The sequence below is a fragment of the Hemiscyllium ocellatum genome, chromosome 16 (assembly GCF_020745735.1).
Source record: "Hemiscyllium ocellatum isolate sHemOce1 chromosome 16, sHemOce1.pat.X.cur, whole genome shotgun sequence".
NCBI lineage: Eukaryota > Metazoa > Chordata > Chondrichthyes > Orectolobiformes > Hemiscylliidae > Hemiscyllium > Hemiscyllium ocellatum.
This window is the reverse complement of record NC_083416.1, coordinates 30848237-30869329: the sequence shown is the minus strand read 5'-3', so window position 1 is coordinate 30869329 and position 21093 is coordinate 30848237. Positions and strand designations below refer to the sequence as shown.

General features: G+C 39.2%; 1 long non-coding RNA gene across 2 annotated transcripts in view; it reads left to right on the top strand.

The window, feature by feature from the left end:
• LOC132823179 (uncharacterized) overlaps window positions 1–19733 on the top strand; it is a 74162-nt gene extending 54429 nt beyond the window's left edge. For both annotated transcript variants that reach the window (XR_009645510.1, XR_009645509.1), the window contains exon 4: window positions 19652–19733. This is a non-coding gene — a long non-coding RNA (uncharacterized LOC132823179). The remainder of the gene's footprint in view (window positions 1–19651) is intronic.
• Window positions 19734–21093: the final 1360 nt, after the last annotated feature.

The following is a 21093-nucleotide window of genomic DNA, read 5'->3' as shown; positions in this document are numbered from 1 at the left end:
AGGCCAAGGATGGAAACATTAGCATGGAAGCCAGATGGTTTGTTGAAGTGGCAAGTCACTGGAAAATCAGGAGCCTTCTTACAATAAAGTGCACATTTTCCACAAAGCAGTCTCTTAATTTGCATTTAATTTCACCCATGTAAAGGAAACCACATGGTGTGCAGCAAATACAGTTAACTAGACTGAAAGAAAAACAACTAAAATGCTGCTTCAGATTCAATGTGTGTTTTGAACCTTGAACAATGAGGAGGGAGAAGGTGAATGGGTAAGTGTTATACCTTCTATATCTGGGAAGGTGCCATGGGGGAGAGAGAATGTATTCAGAGTGGTGGATGCATGGAGCAGTGTATCAGTGTGGGAACAGCCCCTATGAATCCTGACAGTGGAGCAAGGGTGGGGTGGGGGTGTGGGGTAATGTGTTTAGGCATGGTATCCTGCTTGAGGCCGCAGAACTGGCAGAAGATGATCCTTTGCATGTGGAGGCTGGTGGGGTGGAAAGCCAGGTGGGGAACCATGGAATTGTTCTAGGGTGAGGGCAGACATGCGAGAGATAGGTCAGACATGATTGAAGATCCTGTCAACCACAGTAGAAGGAATTCTTGATTAAGGAAAAAGGAGAACATGACAGAAATGGACCAGTGAAAGGAGATGGAGAAACTAGGAAAATGGAATGGAATCTTTGCAGGAAGCAGAGAGTGAGGACGTGTAGTCAAGATAACTTTGGAAATCAATGGGCTTGCAGTGGATGTTGATGGAATGGCAAATAAATATTGAATTAATAGAAAGTCCAAAAGAAAAGAAAAGCAAGAGTAAATATCTAATTTAAAAATTAATATCTTTAAAAATAATTCATTACTTGAAGGAACAAGACTTCACATTTATTTTTGTTTACTTGCTGGACAAGATTGCTTTTCATTTATAGTTATCTTTTTGTTAAAACTGTGCTTATGCTGACAATTAATGTATTTAACCTTTTGCAGGCAAGTGTAATGGGCAATTAATCTGCAAATGCAGAAAAATCAAGAAAGTCAGAGAGAGGTTAAAGATAAAATTCAGTTTATATAAAATGGCACAAATCGTCCAGTGGCATATTCTGATTCACAATTTATGGAGTATTGCTTCCACATATTTTATTGGCTAATTTGCATATTAATAACAGAAAGAATCTGGCTGTAAATTTGGCCATAAATCTGGCCAAATAGCTTTTGTTTTATCGAATTTATCTTGAGAGCTTGATTATTTAAATAATTATCATAACTTTGCAGAACACTGAATTCAATTTTCACTTTGTGAATTTCATAACAGCCCGGATTCTTTCCAGCACATTAACAGCAGCTGCTTTGCCAATAGTTGTCTCACTGTCACATCATCAACAAATTTGATAAACTGCTTTGTGGAATGCAAGAACCTGAAACACTGACAGTAGTAAAGACAACTGCAAGCTATTTATACCTCTGTTTGACAGGGTGCTGGATTTAATTAACCAGGAGCGTCCATGCGCTAATTAAATCAGGATGAATGCAACTATAGTAAAGAAAAGCAAACCAGTAAGAAAAGAATATAGAGTGAGGCCAATTTTAACGTTTGACACACAATAATGGTCAGCAAGCAGACTGAATCCGCTGCTCATCCATTAAGTCACTTTGAGACTCACTTGCAAGTAACTTTGTAGTCTGATCTCATGATACAGAGCACTGTGCTGGTTAGAGATGTCAGCAAATCAATAACTGCTGTGTGGAACCAACTGACAGTTGAAGCCTGGCAGAGACAATCCTGGAGGGAATGACTCCAGTGTACACATGCTGCCAATGAAATAGCTTTTTCCTGGCAATTTCTTCAGGCTCCACCTGGCACCAGGAAGATATAGTTTTGGGCCATTTTACTCCTTTAATATTGGGAGGAGTGAAGTGATTGTTCTCAGTTACTGCAACAAATTCCACTTCCTAGCAATCAGCTTCATCTCCTGCTGGCAACAGTCTGAGACTAAACCAAACTGTTTCACAATCTTTATGGTATTTTTCTCCTAAGATGAATTTATGACCAGACATTTGTTTCATCACCAAGACCATCCATTTCCACCTAAATAACCAGAATCCGCTTCACTCTATCTCTCTGCTGCTAAAACCCTCATTCATGTCTTTGTTACCTTCAGACTCAGTAATTCCGGTGTGCTCTTGACTGGTTTTCCATTCCACCCTCTGTAAACTAAAGCTCATCCAAAACTGTTCTGTTCAAGTCTTAACTTACACTTATCGCCTCTATGCTTACTAATGTATATTCACCCCAGTCAAGCAATACATGACTTTGAAATTCTCTTGGAGAAAGTGAGGACTGCAGATGCTGGGGATCAGAGCTTAAAAATGTGTTGCTGGAAAAGCGCAGCAGGTCAGGCAGCATCAAAGGAGAAGGAGAATCGACGTTTCGGGCATAAGCCCTTCTTCAGGAATGAGGAAAGTGTGCTAAGCAGGTTAAGATAAAAGATCGGGAGGAGGGACTTGGGGGAGGAGCGTTGGGAATGCAATAGGTGGAAGGAGGTTAAGGTGAGGGTGATAGGCTGGAGAGGGGGTGGGGCGGAGAGGTCGGGAAGAAGATTGCAGGTCAAGAAGGTGGTGCTGAGTCAGAGGGTTGGGACTGAGAAAAGGTGGGGGGGAGGGGAAATGAGGAAGCTGGAGAAATCTGCAATCATCCCTTGTGGTTGGAGGGTTCCTAAGCAGAAGATGAGTCGCTCTTCCTCCAGGCGTCGTGTTGCCATGGTCTGGCAATGGAGGAGGCCAGTGGTCTCCACGACTCCCTTGTCAGATCCACACCTCCCACAAACCCAACCTCCACTCCCGGCACCTTCCTCTGCAACTGCAAGAAATGCAAAACTTGCGCCCACACCTCCCCCCTCATTTCCCTCCAAAGCCCCAAGGGATCCTTCAATATCCATCAGAAATTCACCTGCACCTCCACACACATCATTTACTGCATCTGCTGCACCCGATGTGGCCTCCTATACATTGGGGAGACAGGCCGCCTACTTGCGGAACGTTTCAGAGAACACCACTGGGACACCCACACCAACCAACCCAACCACCCCGTGGCTGAACACTTTAACTCCCCCTCTCACTCCGCCAATGACATGCAGGTCCTTGGCCTCCTCCATCGCCAGACCATGGCAACACGACGCCTGGAGGAAGAGTGCCTCATAATCCGGCTAGGAACCGTCCAACCACAAGGGATGAATGCAGATTTTTCCAGCTTCCTCATTTCCCCTTCCCCCACCTTTTCTCAGTCCCAACCCTCAGACTCATTTGAAATTCTCTTCCTTGCTTTTATCCTTCTTCATGACCTCATACCATCATATCTCTGTAACCATCTTCAGCCTGACAGCTCCCTGAAATATCTGCACTTATCTACTTTTGAACTTTTGAACATTCCTAATTTTAATAAGTGCACATGCCTTCAGTCATCTTAGCTGCAAGCTCTGGAATTGTTTTTACTCCTCCTGTTGTCTTTATTACCCTAATTTCCTTCTTTAAGACACTCCAGCTACCTCTTTAATCAGGTTGGTAGTGAGGACAGTAAGACAGAAGATCTGCCTGCATTTATTGGGATATTGTCCTACTTATAATGTTGAATGTCAGACTCTCAACTCTTTGCTGTCTACTCACCTTAACACCCAACTTGCTCACATTCCCACTCCTTATTCCTTATGCATTCTGCTAACCCCCATATACACTCCATATATATTTATTCAGTGCCCACTATAGACACGACCAAACCATGTGATAGTAATGGGAAGCTTTGAAATTTACATAAAAATTTAAAATTCTAGTCTAATTGAACTGTCAGTCAAGTACACTTCACACTGACAAAAATACGTCCAGATCAAAGGGAAAAAAAAATCAATCTTCCAAGTCGGCATTGAGTTGTAAAGTTGAACAAACATTGACTTAATAACCATGTCAAAGACATATAATCCTTTAATATCCTTGCAAAATTGATAAACTGTGTACACAGCATTCTTTCAAGATGAATATTACAGGAGTTTTTAAAACTACACCACGTATTCGCTTTAGGCTCAAAACATATTGTCTAAATTCAACTTGAGATAATTAACAACTGATGGAATGGATACTTTCTGTTGTGTTTCAAAGCAAATGTCTGTCAATAAATGAATTTCAGGAACAAGTGGCTGTTTTTTCAGTTCCCCTCTGAGTGAATTTCCTGTGATCCAAATTCCTCAGAGTTGTCACGAACCATGTTAATTTATTGAATGGTTTAAGCTTCATAAATATTGTACATCGCATTTGAACTGTCCACCCCCCTCCAAAGAATCTGGAATGGACAATACTTCCCCACTCCCACCTTATCCTGCACTAGCAAAAAGTGCCAGAAATAGGAATTAGGGCAGGAATCTTGGAATCAGGTCCTTTCGTCATTTTTTTAAGGATACTTGAGTTAGCCTTATTTGGCTAAAGCACGTGTTTCTCTCTTTCTGTGGTCACTTGATCAGTCAATTATATTGAGGAGGATACATCTACCAATAAAATTATAAAGGTTTCCTGTATTTAGTAAGTTAGATGAGTAGAGTAGGAAATATCTACAAAACTAAATAATCTGTTACGTTAAGCAACACATACACCACTTGAGCATTCCAATATAAGTAGAGAAAAAAAAGAATGTGAAAATCCAATTAATTTGTCTTCTTTATGTACTAAGTAGAACAACACAAAGAATCATCCAGATTTCATATTGGAACAAGTTAAAATGTGGAAAATATGAGAAATATGAAGCATGTGAAGCTGACTGTGATTTTTTTTCAGAAGTACTTTATTATAAAATGATGTTATTAATGTCCATTAAAAGAACGAAGTTACATGTTGCAGATTATTGTCAATACAAATGTAAATCATTAGGTTTGAATGAATTATAATGCTGGAAAACTGACGTGCAGTGTGGAACTGATGCTGAAAATACAGAAACCAAAAGCATTTTGTTAAATTAATCAATTTACTGTGCAGGCATAGTTTTTTTTTAAATGGATAGCTGCAGTCACTAAATTCTCAAATGTATTTATCTGCTATTCTGTAACTAATCAATTTGGTGAGTACCAATCTCCTCTTCTTCATAAACAATTTGCCATTGCACAATAAATTAACATTGTAAGGTGTTTTATAACACAACACACTACACGGTGTATTTTCAAGAATCAATAAATGTAATACACTGTCGACTATTAGGATTGGAAGTTAACACAGAGAACCAAACATTAAATCATGGTATACTAAACATACATTGTAACTTGTATTGCAAATAGCAATACTACAATTTATTCCTGTGATTTTGTTTTTAGTGTGGTAGACAATTAAACTTCTTCTACATTCTTATTGTTGTTCTTTGATCCCTCTCCATGGCCACACTTTGAAACTAAACCAATCTGTTCACAGCCATATTGTCACATGTGTTGCCAAGAGGAGTTTCTGACCTCATGTTGGCACCATAACACTGCCACCGGCTTTCACCTCCATAAAACTGGCTGACCTTGCATCAGCTAATCTGCTGCAGAAATATTTATTCATACCTTGTTTACTTCTAGACTTGCCCATTCCAATGTACTCCCAGCTGATCAATTTTCTGCAAACCTGTAAGGCCATCCAAAATATTCCTGGTTCATTTCTTGCATCAAATCCCATATATAAATCATTCCTGTGCACATTGATCTACTTCGTTTGATGAGAGCACAGGTTCTGATTTTAAAATTCTCATCCTTATTTTCAAATCACTCCATTGCCTTTCCCTAACATATCTTTATAAGTTCAACTCCCACAAAATTCTGAGATACTGTGCTCCTTTAATTTTGGCCTTCTGAACATCCCCAATTTCAATTGCTCACTTTGGTGGCTTTGTCTTCAATTGTCAAAAGACTAAGCTCTGGAATGACCGCCTACAAGTTGCATCCCCGTTTTCCTTATTTAAAATATAACTTGGGGATTTTAGTAATCAGACCTAATTTATCTTAATATGGCTTAGTATTATATTTTATGTAGGAATACTCCTATTAAGGGTCTTGGGGCTTAATTTTATGTTAAAAATACTGCAAAATGTGCTTTTTAATGAAATTAAGAACATCTCAAGTGAAAAGTTACATGAAGTACATTTCAAAAAAAGTCACTTAGTTAACTTAGCCTTATGTTTCCAAATAATAAACTATCGATTAAGAATTATGATGCTTCTTAACCACTGTGCTATCAAATGTGAGGACTTAAATGAAATTGCAGCATATCACACAGTAAGAAAATCCTAATGTATCTCAACCTGTTGGCATGACACCAGTGGTGACAGCATCTAAGAATGAGAAGAGACAATGGAAAATATCACAATCAAAGACAGATGTTTTCCAAATCTGCGTGAGCAGTGAGTCCTCATACAGTCATAAATAAAAATAAATTACATAAACTGTCAAAGTAGATAATGTAATAAAATAATAGTAAAGTGATGCAGATGCTGGAAATCTGCAATTAAAACAGAATAAACTGCAGGTCAGTCAGCCCCAGTGAAAATAAAAGGAAAACAGAATTAATGATCAGGTCTGACCTTTCATAACCAAATTATGGGCTTTCTGGTTTCATTTTACAGGAGGATTGCAGAATAATTGAATGGAAAATGTGACATTTAAGTTAAAAATAAATCTCAAAAAGTTAAGATTACAACAGCACAGCTAAGATCAGATAGATAAATTGCATCGTATACATTTAATTAAAGATGCAACATCTAAATCCCTCAAACTCAGCAGAATTAGGTACTAAGGTAGACTGGTTAGACTCCACACTTGGATAAAATGGGCGACAGGCTTCATTCTCAAGTCTCCTAAGCAGCCACCAAAAGGGAGATGGGTTCAGAAACAAATCCCCATTTGCACTGCTGAATTGGCTGATCACCCAATTGGCAAGCTAGGTACATTTTAGTCCATACAGTCTCCTAATAAGAAGTAGATTAATTGGTTCAGATGATTGTATGCTGAAAAATGTGGTGCTGGAAAAACACAGCAGGCCAGGCAGCATCCGAGGAGCAGGAGAATCGATGTTTCGGGCATGACCCCTTCTTCAGGAATTCCTGAAGAAGGGCTTATGCCCGAAACATCGATTCTCCTGCTCCTCGGATGCTGCCTGGCCTGCTGTGTTTTTCCAGCACCATATTTTTCAACTCTGGTCTTCAGCATCTGCAGTCTTCACTTTCTCCTAGTTATTCTCAGATGATTGTATAGAGTTCAAAGAAATAAAGGACTGTTCAAAAAATATTTTTTAGTCTACTGGATAAATGGCTTCCAGCAAGGGCTGCGCAACATAAGTTTTCTTCTCGAAAAGGTGAACAATCAAACCATCAGTTTCATATAATTGAATTTCAGACTAAAGCATGCACCATTGTAAACACCATTTTCCCATTAGATGTTCATATGAATTCATTAACAAGGGATATCTCATAGAATCACTCTTACTTTTACCAGTTAGCCAATGTTCAAGCCACTCAAATATATTCCCAATGTTAAATTTACCATTATATCTATCTTAGTCTTTAGGAGGGATAATATTAAATTTCAAAATAATAAAGTTGGTTCAAGTAAATGAAATGATAGTTGGTTGTCATGAAAATGTTGAAATGAAACAAAGAACTGTGGGTGCTAGAGATCTGTAGCAAACAAAAATAGAACTTGCTGGAGAAACCCAGCAGATCTGGCAGTATTTTTGATGAGTAAACAGCATGAACATTTCAAATGCAATGACCCCTCTTCAGAACTGTTTAAGTAATGTTCTTTCAGAAAGGAAAGCTGGCATCCTTTTCCAGTATAGCCTGAAGTTGCTTTGAGTACCACAGCTTCATTGTTGACTCTCAACTGGCCTATGCAATGGCGCATCAACAAATCTAGCCTTCCTAAAACACAACCATTTTCTGAAGGGAGCTTCTTAGAATTGTAGAATCCCGACAGCATGGAATCAGACCATTTGTCCCTTTGAGTCCACATGACCTTCCGAAAAGCAATCCACCCATACCCTGCATTTCCTGTGGCTAATCCACCCGATCTACACGTCCCTGGATACTGTGGACAATTTAACATGGCGATCCACCTAACCTGCACACGTTTGGACTGTGTGAAGAAACTAGAGTGCCCGGAGGAAACCCACACTGACATGGGGAGAATGTGCAAACTCCACTCTGACAGTCATCCAAGGGTAAATTCAAACCCAGACCTCTGGCACTGTGAAGCAGCAGTGTTAACCACTGTGCTGCCCTTTGTAATCCCAGTGACACCCAAATTCTAAGAATGTATGAGCAGAAATAGTAAGAGTTTCCAACAGCTGTCAGACAAATTTAGATCCTTAGTTTGACTGTACAAATTAAATACTTCCAAATCAATTGCTATGTTGTAGGGGTGCCAGTGTTGGACTGGGGTGGACAAGGTCAGAAGTCAAATGACACTAGGCTATAGTCCAACAGGTTTATTTTACTGCTCCATTGTCAGGTGAAGTCAAGTGATTTCCATCACTTTGCTGGTGAAAGAGTGTAAGTCTAATAGGGTAGCAATTGGCCAGATTGGATTTGCTTTGGATTTTATGGATAGGACTTCTCTCAGTAATTTACCATGTTTTTGAGTAGATGCTGGTGTTGTAGCTATACTGGGAATGTAGCAGAGTACAGGAACACAGGTCTTCAGTAGTTTCGCTGGAATGTTGTCAAGAGCTATAGCCTTTGCAGTGTCCAGTATATTCAGCCATTTCTTGACATCATGTGATGAGCATCAAATATTCTACTGACTGGCATCTGTGATGCTGAAGACCTCAAAAACCTAGATGTATTGTCACATTCTGCATTTCCACAAACGTTGCCAATGCTTCCATCTTGCTTTTGTATTCATGTACTAAGCTCTCACACCTTGAGAATGGGGAGATTTATGGATCCTCCTCCATCAATGAATTGTTTAATTGATTGTGGTATTTCATGACTAGATTGGGTAGCACTGCAGAGCTTCACTCTGATCTGTATGAAAGCAAAATATTGCAGATGCTGGAAATGGGAAATACAAATAGAAAATGTTTGGAGGGACTCAGTCAGTCTGAAACATCTGTGGAAAGAGAAACAGTTAACAAGTTATGACTCTACAAAATTGAAAGTCAAGCAGATGAGTTTCTCCAGCACTTTCTAATTAGATCTGAGCTGATGGTTGCAGAATTGCTTAGATTTGTTTATCATTTGCTGCTGCAGCATTAGGTATCCAAGTAGTCCTTCATCAGGTTGACAGTTCATTTTGAGTCAAGATACTGTTCCAAGCCTGTCCTCCGCACTTTTTCTTTAACTTGGGTTGATCCCCCAGCTTGGCGGTAATGGTGGACTGGTGGATATACTAGACTACAAGGTTGCAAATTGTAGTCAAGCACTTCTCTACTGCTGTTCAGCACCTCACCAATGTTTGAGTTGCTAGATCTGTTTGAAATCTATCTTTTTCAGCAAAATGATCATGCCATACACCAACACAGGTATCCTTCATGTGACAGCAGGTCTTTTTCTCCACAAGGAGTAAAATAGATTGAGTTCCTGCAGGACCATTTCAGAGTTTCTTTAGAGTCAATCACATTGGTGTGGAACTGGAGTCACATGTAGACCAGAACAGGTAAGGAAAGCAGGTTTCTTTTCCTAAAAGACATCCAACAGGTTCATATAAGAGGAAACAATTGATTTTTAATCAAGGTTAGATTTTTAATTCCATATTTATAAAAATAGAAAATCTAACATCTGCTGCAGTGGGACTGTTGCCATAGTATTGCCTTGCCATCAAAACCCCTCAGCATCCTCACAAGTGCAGGTCTGAATTAGATTGTGTGAACAAGTTTGATTTCCAGATTAACATCCTCAGTGAACCAATATAATGAGGCTAATCTGCAGACTTGAGCTACATGCATCATTGCTGACCATAAGAACTGATTTCTGACAAGTCCTAGGATATTCGTGATCCATGCCCCTGTAACTAACCATAACCCATCAGCCTAACTGACTTGGCAGACCAGCCCCAAATGACCATTGCCACTCCTTGACTGATTTAGTAACAGCATCCCAATAGGCAAACAAATAAATGCTTGGACTGCTTTGACTTGACTTCCAGTACCATCTATCGCCCAATACTCGGACTGCAACAGCAGTGATCCTGCTCTTCCACCAGACCCTAGCTGTCAGGTTGACCGCAGTGAAATACCAGCCCCACCTGCCCCCCAGACTGAATTAGTCTGGTCCTGGGCTGAACATGACAGTATACCCTGACTGACTGGAGTCCACTTCATCAATTAGAGACCTCCCCTTTGGCTTATACAGGACGTCATTTCCTTCTAGCACATACTATGTGCTTGCCATTGAACACGCTGCCATATGTTGTTGACATTGATCTAGAGCAATGTCAGACACCAACAAATTCACCACCCCCTTTTACATGTGTGCTTCACTGTTTTCCAGAGCTACAAACTTCCTATTCTCCCTTCTACACTAAAACACCTTTTAAACATCCTGACTGTCTATCTGTGCTAAAGTAACATTGAAAATCCACAGGATGCCTGACTGCCCATGTCTACTAATTCTACCTCAAAGCCAAGATATGATCTCTCAGCTTGGTTGATGATAAGAAACATTTGGAGGCTGATGAATTGCTGTGTATTGTGTGGATCAGGGGTCAAGGAAGACCATTGACTATTGTAAGTTGAAGCAGACTCTACTAAAGAGGAGGAATGTGGCAGCCACAGTCATGGCTGCTCAGTCTGAATTTTGAGGATCAAACATGAAATTGTGTTTTAATACCTTTAGTGGTGAATGTGACTTGTTGCTAGACTCCAAGCAGAAGTGGTTCAGGTGCTGGAGGACTACAGGTTAGCTAATGTTGTGCCTTTATTTAAGAAAGGCTCTAAGGAGAAGCCTGGGAATTATAGCTGTAGAATGGAGTGAACTGAGGGTTCAGCAACATAGTTGTTTTGAAAATTGCATCACAAATGGACATGGTGGTTAGGAAGGGATTTAGCACACTTGCTTTCACTTGATTAGAGCATTGAATATAGGAGTTGGGCTGTCATGTTGAGCTTATACATGATGTTGGTGAGGCCTCTTTTGGAATGCTGAGTACGTTTTTATTTGTCCTGCTATAGGAAGGATATTATTAAATTGGAGAGGGTTCAGAAAAGTTTAACCAGGTTGATGCCAGGACTTGAGGGTTTGAGTTTTGAAGGTAGGTTGGATTTTTTTCACTGGAGCATAGGAGGTTGAGGAATGAATTTATGGAAGATTAAAATATAATAAGGTGAATAGCAATCCCCAGTGTAGAGGAGTTCAAAACTAAATCACATTTTTAAGGTTAGAAGAGAGAATTAAAAGGGACTTGAGAGGTACCTTCTTCACATATGAGGTTGTTCATTTGTGGAATGAACTGCCAAAGGAAGTGATTGGTGCAGGTTCAGTTGCAACATTTAAAAGACATTTGGATAATTATATTTATAGGAAAGGTTTAGAGATGTATGGGCCAAACTCAGGCAGGCGGGACTAGTTTAATTTTAGAAACTTGTATGGCATAGACAAGTTGGACTGAAGGCTCTGTTTCCATGCTGTATGACTGTAAGACTCTAAGTGACTGGATATAGGTGGCCAGAGTTATGTTGTTGAACTGATAGCTACATGGCATCATCAGAAAATGGTTCACAGACAGACTTTGCTTGATTTATTAGTTGGAAGCAAAACGCTTACTTTGAGGTATTGTAGAACCTGAAATATTGGTGCCTGATAGCTAAAGAGCAATGGAATCAAAACAGCAACAAGGAATGCAGGAGTGCCCTGTGAGTTGTCAATTCAGGGTGTCTATCCCGTGAGAGCAGGGATGGTGGAGACTTATTTCTGCCCTGGAAAATGACACTGGCGTGATCTGCTGGGAGGCAGAACCTGAAACAACAAGTGCCACTGATCATGTGACTCCTGGAGACCTGGCTGACCCACACCCCACGACGGATGATCTGCTGCAGAGTCTGGATCCCTTGGTCGACAATGGTAGAGATGAGAGATTGAGAAGGCTCAATTGAACAAATGTTGAGTATTACCTCAACCCTTACCATTTGTCCAAATCCATTTTTAGCAACATTTTTGACACAAACATTCTAAATATCATAGCCTAATTTAACCTGCTGACTATGCAACTCTTCAGCAAATGGTCATTGGATGCTACGTGGACATGTCAAGACAGAAAATCCCATGAAGGAATATGTTTGTTGAAACCTCCAGCAGTAGGTAATGAGGTGACAATAGACAAAAGCGTGGCAGCTGGGGTAGTCAAACCCACCTTTCTGGAGGAGGGGGTGCTTCTAGGGCAAGGAGGGTTCATCAGAATAAGACAGGCAAAAGTTGGAGTCATCCAGTTGTAAACCATAGGCCTGATTCCTTGTACATAGTGTTTTTCCTGTTTAAACGTAATTTTTCTTCATACTAATAATGATACCAGTGGAATAAAGATCCCCTTCGTCATGATCCTTGAAACATCTGTGTGTTCAGATCACATTTTACAGAATTTCAGTATTATATTTCCTTCATCTTGTTTTTGTGTTGCTGGAGCTAGCATGAATATTGGCACATCAGACATAATCTGTTGAGATTATCAGACATAATCACGGCATCTGCAGCAGATTGTGGGGACAGAGTAGCTCAATGACTATACAGGATCCTAGGCTTAATAGATAGGAACACGGGGAACAAAAAGAAATACGTTCTGCTGAACTTTTAGAAAACACTACATTAGTGTCAGCAGGATCATTCTCATTCCATTAGATAATTCTAATGTGCAATTCTAAACACTGTTCTTTAGGAATTACGCTAAAACTTTAGAGAGGTTACATAACAGTTTTGCATTAATGGTCCCAAGACTATAAGGGCTTTATTTACAGGTTAGGTTAGAGAAGCTGAAGTTGTGCTTCTGAGAGAAGAGCAAATTGAAAGGAGTTTTGAAATTAAGGCTCAACACCATGGAGTAATACAGACTGCTGTAAAGTGCAAACTGTAAAGTAATTGACAAAAGAACATCAAGGCCAACCTAAGGAAAACTCCTTTATTTATAGCATTTACAATCTGGAATGCTCAGTCAGAAAGGAATTTATATAAAGATCTGAATGGTAAAAGCTATAGGGAAAAAGAATAAGAACAGGAGAGTAGGATTACTATACCAAACAAAGTCTGCATAGGCGCCACTGAATATGCTGTAACCAATTCATTATCATAAAATCTTATTTGCAGCATACCTGATGTAAAAATTAATCTATTAGAAGTGCAGATACTCATATTTAACAATTAAATATTCTTGCATATGTTAAATAATTAGTTAATTATTAATTTAGTATTGTACTAGCAGCGTGTAAGTTCTGTTTTATATGATTTCAATAACAACAAGAAACATGATCAAAATATGCTCTCTGATAACGTGGGGATTAAGTGGGTATTTTACTGTTGCTTCCAATCAGACACTGTAGCCCTCACACAGTGAAATGTTTGCTGTGTGTGAGATGAGTTTGTTCTTCATCAAGTCTCCAATGCAAACTTTCTACATCAAGTAAACAAACTTAAGGCTTTAAGGACACATTGATCTTCATCCTTGCAAGTAAACAAATGTTTGACTGAAATATTCAATACAATTAAGTCTAATAAAAGCAAAAGTCAATTGAAATTTTGAAATGAACACAACGATCCAATATTTTTATAGAAGTTTAGCTCTGGCTACTGTTAATCTCCACATTGTTGATTAGGTTAGGAATAGACTGACAAATCCAAGGTACATAAACTGAAACAATTCATTAATCATTTCACTTAATTGTGGAAGGTAACATTCTTCCTGTTCATATTTTAAGGACACCGACAGTGGAAGATATGTCACATCTAATTACAGTAAGGTGGCAAAATACACTGGATGAATCTGGAAAAATGTTAAAATTCCTTTGCCAATCTGCTTGATTGGAATTCCATCCACCACCATCAAAAATCACTCCCTTCACCAACAACACACATAGCAATTGGTACTATCTATAAGGTGCACTTCATTAACCTACGAAGCCTCCTTTGACAGCACTGTCCAAACCCACAATCTCTATTACCTAGAAGATAAGAGCAGCAGATGTATGTGAACATCACTATCTACAAGTTCCCCTCCATGTCACATATCATTCTGATTTGAAACTATATTGCCATCCCTTCACTCTTGCCTGATCAAAATGCAGGAACTCCCTTCCCGTCAACACAATGGGTGTACCTACCACCCATGAATTGCAGCAGTTCAAGTAAACAATCACGATCATGTTCTGAGGAGCAATGAGGGATGAGAAATAAGTGTTAGCCAGCGAAACTCACATCCCATGAATAAGTATGGAAAAAACATGAACATCCTAACTAAAATAGATGCATATGTGCGTGCATGCACATGTTATCAGTTCACATCAACAAACGTGATGAGGAACCGTCTTTTTTTTTAGTTTATTTACAGTGTGGAAACAGGCCCTTCGGCCCAACAAGTCCACAACGACCCGCCGAAGCGCAACCCACCCATACCCCTACATTTACCTCTTACCTAACACTACGGACAATTTAGCATGGCCAATTCACCTGACCCGCACATCTTTGGACTGTGGGAGGAAACCGGAGCACCCAGAGGAAACCCACGCAGACACGGGGAGAACGTGCAAACTCCACACAGTCAGTCGCCTGAGTCGGGAATTGAACCCAGGTCTCAGGCGCTGTGAGACAGCAGTGCTAACCACTGTGCCACCGTGCGGCCTGTCTTCTTGCACCATTGCTAACCATGAAGTATAGGTATGGATGTACGTTTACTCCTACATCATATAGGTATATGTATATCCGTAATGATGTTAGGAAGAGAGTTCCAGGCTTTAGATCCACTAAAAGTGAAGGATCAGTGATACGTTTCCAAGTCAGAACAATGGGTTAATTGGACAGGTATTTTAAGAGGGTGAAGAAGTTCTTAATAGAAACATTTTATCAACATATAAGAACTGAAGAAAGCCTTTTAGCCTCTGTTATTCCAGAAGATCATGACTTATCTGTCCATGTTTTGATTTCCACATTCACAGCTAGCCCGAATAGCCTTTAATTCCCTGGCTAACAGCAATTTATCCACATCTGCCTTAAAAGGTAGATGTTGACCCTCCCTCCTCCTAAGACAGAAGACATAATGTTATACATTTATTACAGACTACAAATATGTAAAATCGTTTAAATAATTTCTTAATGTCAAAAGTAAAAATAGTCCTCTGCTGATACATGGTTCAATAGCTTTTAATCTGCTGGACATTGCTCTAATCTTGTGGTGGGGGAGGTGGAAGTAATGTGGATATTTAAACCACTTCAGATTTGGTAAGCACAATTTTCTTCAGATTTGAATGTATTGTCTGATTCCCAATTGGAAAAATACTTGAATGCACCTCAACACTTACAAAATTATTGCCATTGTAATAGCAAACTTTCCTTTTCAAAGCAGAGCTCCATAACTAGTCATCACAGTAAAAGCATTAACCTATAGCAACTCATATTGAAATTTGAAGTTGTCAAATATTTTAACAAAGTATGTGTCAGAATATTTTACCCCTCAATAGGCATCTCCATGTTTACAAGCTTTCTTACCTTGTGATTTTCTGAAAGGCTTTACTGTGGTACGTGAGAAACAAAATTCTCCTTAGCCTGTCTATGGTGACCCTGACATGACAGCTTGAAACTGGTCTACGTTAGTTTGCATCATCCAGCAGGAGCTATTAAAATGATGATTAGGAATATGAAGCATTCAAGACCAAACCTTGAGTATGGTCTATTTAAGGTCCCAAGACACAAGCCCTGGAGGAGAATAACAGGCTAACCTCCACATCACATCACATCAATATGGAGCAACCTGGGCTTGTCCTCAGTGAAACAACTTTACCTGATAGATGCATAAATTTAGAAATTCATGAGAAAGTGAACTGCAGGTAAAATGAGAGACAGAGTTTTGTTTCAGTGATGGACAGATTTAGAACTGATGGTAGTGTGCTGCTCTGCACTAAAATCGATTTCAATGGAATAGGTATTGTAGGGGGAGGCTGCTACTGCGAGAAACTTTGAGAGCAACAGGTTGAGATGGCTGAATGGCTTTTCTTTTGTATGTCATTTTAAGTTAAAGTTTGGCTTCATCATGATGGGAAGTAGAAACATCTTTGTATCAATGTTCAGCTACTGTAGTCAGAATCATAAAATCCCGACAGCATGGAAAGAAGCCATTCAGCTCCTTGAGTCTGCACCCACTCTCCAAAGAGCATCTCAACCCGACTTGCTACCAATACCCCACATTTCCCATGGCTAAACCACCTAACCTACACATCACTGGACACTATGGACAATTTAAGCATGGCCAACCCACCTTACCCACACACCTTTGGACTGTGGGAGGAAACTGGAGCACCCGGTGTAAACCCAGACAGGCATGGGGAGAACATTCAAACTTCACACAGACAGTCATCCGAGGGTGGAATTGAACCCTGGTCCTGGGTGCTGTGAGGCAGCAGCGCTAATCACTGAGCCATCATGCCTCCCCAAGCAGGGCTGCAATTTATACATGTCTAATACTGTCGTAGACGGATGAGTGATTTCTCAGTTTCCAGGATATTAGCAAATGCCCAACCATGTGAGATGCTGCATTCAAACCTGTTGGTTTGCCTTATCTGCCACTATTATTTCAGGCAGTTGTGGATGTGGACGAGACCTTCAGGAAACCTATCTTTGGGAAAACCTTTTACAATGAACCAATATTAACCATTGGCTGGATAAGTTGAGACTTCAGCATGATTTTTTTTAAAAAACAAATACCTTTACAACATTTGCTCATCTCTCTCCTTTCTCCCAGCCCAAAGCTGCTGCTGCTTCCCACTTGCAGCTCCCACTTCCCTTTTGTACCACAGTACCCCATTACATAGTGACCTCAGTCTGACTATTTTGTCCTGCATTTACTCTGCAGGTGGGAGAACTACTCAGGTACAGTTACAACATTTAAAAGCTATTCGAATAAGTACATGAATAAGAAATGTTTAGTGCAATATGGACTGATTGCAGGTGGGTGGGACAAATTTAGTTTTGCAAAAATGGTCACTTTGGACGAGTTGGATCAAAGGGTCTATTTCCAAGCTGTATGACTCAATGACTGTATAACTCAAACATAAGCCAACTCTCTTCCTGCACTCAGCAAGTTTGTAAGCATTTCTAAAAGAAATTCAAAATTCTGATTCAATAGCATGATTTTTGGAAATCCCCAAAACCATTTCCAACTTTATGGGATCCAAAGCTTAATCCTTTAAAATGCAATGATACTTTGATTTTTGTTTTCCTTGGACACCGTCTGAATAACTACAGGTTAGTGAAGTTCTCTGCCTGCACATGACTCTTAGCTTTCTTTCTGCAGCACCATCATAACCGAAAGATTAAGTGATAGAAAAAAAAACATAAATTACATAAGATATGTGCCTTCTGATTAAACTGAATACTTTATTATAAATAAAAGTAGAATTAAATCATTTGGCCCCTCAATGTGTCTCTGACATTTGAAATGATGTCCTATTTGTTGGATGTTGAAATTCCTTAAAAACGGAATTTTCCTTATATTTACTGTTTAGTGTAAGACTTTAATTAACAGATATTATAGTAGTAATGAATTTTCCAATTCTCCAGCTTATGAAAATAAAAAGGAAACATTACAAGAAGCACTGAGGTCATGCCCATTGAACTAGAGTCATTTATCTAGTATATGGTGCCAACTATACTCTATTCTCAATGTATTGTTTTAGAAGACAAGAAGTATTTGTTCCTTGACCGATGGCAGACTAACCTCAGATGAAGGTGGGCAAGGGGACAATAGTCAATCTGGCATAATGAGCAGCTGCCCATAATCATTGGTTGTATGGGTTCAGACAATTGACTGGCGACACATAAGTTGGATGCCTTTAGGAATAAGATATAACAGCAAGTGTTCAGGAATTGGAGGAGAAGGTGCATCCTCATCAGGCAGTCCTTGCAGGCAGCAGTAATAGAGTTGAGGCTGGAAAAGCACAGCCGGTCAGGTAGCATCCAAGGAACAGGAGAGTCAACCTTTTTTGCATAAACTCTTCAGTACCACACTCTTCAACCCTGATCTCCAGCATCTGCAGTCCTCACTTTCTCCTAGCAGTAATAGAGTTGTAGAGTATAGAGTCATTCAGCACAGAAGCAGACACTTTGGTCCAAAAAGCGCAGCAGGTCAGGCAGCATCCAGGGAACAGGAGATTCGACGTTTCGGGCATAAGCCCTTCTTCAGGAAAGAAGGGCTTATGCCCGAAACGTCGAATCTCCTGTTCCCTGGATGCTGCCTGACCTGCTGTGCTTTTTCAGCAACACATTTTCAGCTCTGATCTCCAGCATCTGCAGACCTCACTTTCTCCTCGACACTTTGGTCCAACCAGCCCATGCCCACCATAATCCAAAATTAAACTAGTCCCACCTGCCTCTGCTTGGCCTATATCCCTCCAAACCTTTCTATTCATTTACATATCTAAATATTTTTTAAATGTTGTAATTGTACCCACATCTACCACTTCCTCTGGATGTTAATTCCACACATGAACCATTCTCTGTAAAGAAAATGCCCCTCATGGCTTTTTAAAATCTTACTCGTCTTAGCTTAAAGATATGCCACCTAGTCTTGAAATTCCCCACACTAGGAAAAACACACCTGCCATTCACCTTATCTAAATCACCCCTCACGATTTTATATGCCTCTATAAGGAGACTTCTCAACTTCCTAAAATCCAGTGAAAATAGCCCCAGCTTATTCAGCCTCTCCTTTTAACTCAAATCCTGCATTCCCAGCAACAACCTGGTAAATCTCTTTTAAACACTCACCAGCTTAATAATATAAATACTTTTAATATAATTGAATATTAATAATCATGAAGCAACCCTCATCAGGCAGATCTCATCGGGTGTTCTCAGAGATCTGTCTTCTCAAAATGGAAGATGGATAAGAAAGGAGGAAGACTCAAGGAAGAACTCCCTAATGCGTCACCTTGAAAACAGGATCACAACCTACACACTCTGTGCCAACAACCTGTGTGTACTCTGGTATCAGTGAAACATTCCTAACTCACATGGTTGTATACTTTATTTATACATACTTAAAAATCACACAACACCAGGTTATAGTCCAACAGGTTTAATTGGAAGCACTAGCTTTCGGAGCGCTGCTCCTTCATCAAATGATTGAATCATCTGATGAAGGAGTGCCGCTCCGAAAGCTAGTGTGCTTCCAATTAAACCTGTTGGACTATAACCTGGTGTTGTTTCATTTTTAACTGTGTACACCCCAGTCCAACACCGGCATCTCCAAATTATTTATATAGTTAACCAAAGCATCATATCTAAACTACTGCTTCTTAAATTCAATACAAATCATTTACTGCCCAAATTCAGTAATTCTGATCACAAACCTCTTAAAAATCAATGTTATTCATTGCTGTTAGGATTTTTTACAATATGTGTTTCTTGTCAGCATTATCAGATTTCATATTAATTCTGAATACTTGTTTTCATACCTATCTTCATCTAGATGACAGTGAAAAGGAACTATGGCAACATTGTCAACATGGAACAGCAAATTAAAATGGAAGTATCAAATTTCACACGAAGGACGTTACTGTTCTGTGGATAAATTCTTGAGTTGATAAATAAAAGATTACTTCTCATTTCTTCCATCAAATTGAACACTATTATTTTTCTTCTGAAAATTATGTATTTAAATAAAACTTTTAGTAGAGAGTTGGCTTAATATTTTCATTCTGAAGCCAAATTCTGTAGTTTAGATCAATATAACTGAGTTCAGTTAGTACTAAATTGTGATATGGCCATGAAAATAAATGAATGTGTTTTTATAAGTACGTGCACTTCCATCATGACTACATCGACTAAATGGCAGGAAATGTGTGCACACAAAAGATAGTCTTACAAAATATTCTGATATGCATAAGTTTTATTCGTGGTTGAAGTACAATACATAGCTAACATATTCAAGATGCTGGATCAAGGAAGGTTATGCTACCATTTTGGGTGTGGGAATCTGCAGCAATGCACGAAAATTTCAAAAGAAACAAATTCTGTAGCAACTGAAAGTCGACTCACAATTTAAGATTTTACAAACAAACTCAAATCATTAGATCAACTATTAATTAGCGGGCAGTTAATATAACAAACTAAAGAAAATGTGCTTTCTCATTAGCTAACCAACACAACTGAGCTACGTCTTGCCCCACATTTCTTAAACATATATAGCCTTATAGGAACTGTCACTTTGCAATTCGCTCCAACAAGTTCACTTCGTCTTGCCATGATAAGTCATTTCCAGAAATCATCAAAAAATTGTTAAACTTAATTCATGTCCTCCAGATATGACTTTCACTAGCAAGGTCCACCTTAACTCAGAAACTCATGTTCCTTAAACCTTCAAAAGTTCCCACTGTTGTGTTTAATTCAGTTTAAGTATTGTGCTTGATTATTAACAGAAAGCAGTCCTCCTCTGCTTTTGCACATAGCAGACACTATGTTTTCACTGCCCAAAAGTGGCTGCTTTGTCTCTCTCCTTGTATTGAAAATTCACTGTCTTTTTTTATATAAGTTTCAGATAAAAATATAAATATTGTCACATAATATTTCCATAGATTTCAGTTTCTGTTTTTCGACCATTTTAAGCAAATTATATGAACATGTCTAAAGATGGCAGTTTCTAATGTGACATTGTCATCCCTTCAGAATCAGGGTCTGTTTCAAATTAAGTTGGTTAAAATATGTTAAACATGACAGTCCTGTAAAGTCCATTTTCATAACGTGTCAAAATTATTTTATGATATTGGTGGATTCAGTGGGTCTGCAGTATTATGGGAGGCTATTTATGGATTGATCGATCGAACATGTAATTTCTAAATACAAACCTATGAAAGAAGAACAGAAGTGGACAATTCATCACTCAAGTCTGTTCTGCCATTTAATAAGAACATT